Source organism: Crocodylus porosus, unplaced genomic scaffold (genome assembly GCF_001723895.1).
Source record: "Crocodylus porosus isolate Cpor-Errol unplaced genomic scaffold, CroPor_comp1, whole genome shotgun sequence".
Classification (NCBI taxonomy): domain Eukaryota; kingdom Metazoa; phylum Chordata; order Crocodylia; family Crocodylidae; genus Crocodylus; species Crocodylus porosus.
The window spans coordinates 38,969,734-38,971,583 of record NW_017728948.1 but is presented as its reverse complement, the minus strand read 5'-3'; the positions used below and the strand labels follow the sequence as shown (position 1 = coordinate 38,971,583).

Here is a 1,850-nt window from a genome sequence, read left to right as displayed (position 1 = left end):
TCTTTAAGAGAAGGCTAGATGAACACCTTGCTGGAGTCGTTTGACCCCAGTACTCTTTCCTGCCATGGCAGGGGGTCGGACTTGATGATCTTATCAGGTCCCTTCCAAGCGTACTAACTGTGAAACTATGTGTGTTTATTTTTGTTTCTTATTCCACTTTTGGGAAAGTGCTGTAACTTGTGGGTTATTGGGCAAAAAAGTGGCCCAATAACCCACAACGGTGAACTTCATGTGCCATGCTTTAGACTCATTTTGGGGTTTCAAGAAGTATGAAATAAGTCTCCTGACCCATAAGCCTCCCTTTTGGGCACCATGATTCCTAATGTAGTAGAAGTACCTCATGTGCAATTCTGGGTCAAGCATTTATTTGGATAAAAACAATATGCGCTGCCCAGCTGGAATTTTGACAATCAATTAATTATTGGCTGGTACGGGGGACCAGACTGGGGCCATTTCTGGACCATGGTTTGGTCCCAGGCCCCAGCTGATAAAAAGCTCAGAGTGGGCACCTGGGTTTCAACTTGCTCATGCAGAAAGAGCCCAGAATTATGAACCCAGGCCCCACCTGCTTTGGCCAGTAAGGCACTATTCTGTTCTGATCCTCAGTCCCAAAATAGCATGTCCTGCTGTGAATGTCTAACATAGCAGGAAACACAGTTGTTGGATTTGTGAGTCAGGTATCATCATGCCTTAAAGTGAACATCTACTAGCGGCCACAACATTCTGGCACAAAACCCTATTCTATAGACTTTCACATTGTTGTTCAAGTTTTGTTAAAGCCTCTTTCTCTGCCTCTTTTCTTTGTTGTATCTCCTTCCTGAACTCTCTCACAACCACCTCTTTATGGCTTAAAACAATACCCACTTCTCAAAACAATACCCAGCGTAAGACCATCTGCCCAAAGTATTTTAATTTCTTAAAATTAAATGCCCTTATATTTGCTTTTGTTTTGAATGAAAACATGTACTTAAATATTTGTATAGCTATCTCAAATGAAGGACTGTTGTTACCAATTTCTACCAGATATAGCCCAACCTATGATCCTCTTACTGATTTGCCAGCCATACCTTTCCTCTTCATGGGGATGGTTATCTTTTGTGCTTTGAGGATTGCGACCTTGAGGAACGACCACTGTTCATGAACCCCATTTGCCTTCCATCCCTGGTTCTGCATTGCCTCCCCTACTAATGCCTCAAGCCTGTTGAAGTCAGCATTTTTGAAGTCCAGGACTTCAGTCCTGCTAGTTGATTTGTCAGCTTTGTGGCAGACAGTGAACCTGATGAGATCATGGTCACTGTCACCAAGGCTACCCTCAATGTTGAAGCCATATACCAGAATCTCCTTTGGCCAAGACCAACCCTAGGGGAGTCTAGGAAATCTCATGCTCAATTGTAAGGTGCGGGGCTTTTTTCCCCATGTTAACTGTGGGGAGAACCTTGTCTTCTAATTTAGAAAATAAGGTGGACTATGACCAGCACAGGGGTTCCAATTCAGAGTCTGACCTATTGATGTTCACCTTATGTTTGCAATAATGCCCAGTTGCATAAAATGCCATTTGCATGTCCATAAAAGTTTATTTGGGTAAATCCAATATCTTTTATTGGAACAACTCAAATAGTTCAAACAATTCTTCTTTGCAAGACTTTGGGTACAAATACCCTTCATCAAGCAGAGGAAGCATTTGCAGTTGGCCTGTGCTCTTCCTGAATGGAGTAGTAAAGTAGCCAGTATATATGCAAGAAAGCCAGTCAGTTAAAATTTAAATTGAGGTGGTCAGTGGGTGAGAGGGTGGGGGCGGGGAGTGGAAAGGGGAATGAACATAGCTGTAGTCAATGGATGAGAGATGGAGG

The 1,850-nt window shown here is 43.0% G+C and overlaps 1 pseudogene; it reads right to left on the bottom strand.

Annotated features, from left to right (window-relative positions):
* Positions 1 to 1,173, bottom strand: part of LOC109321824 — a 14,824-nt pseudogene extending 13,651 nt beyond the window's left edge.
* Between the last annotated feature and the right edge of the window lie 677 nt (positions 1,174 to 1,850).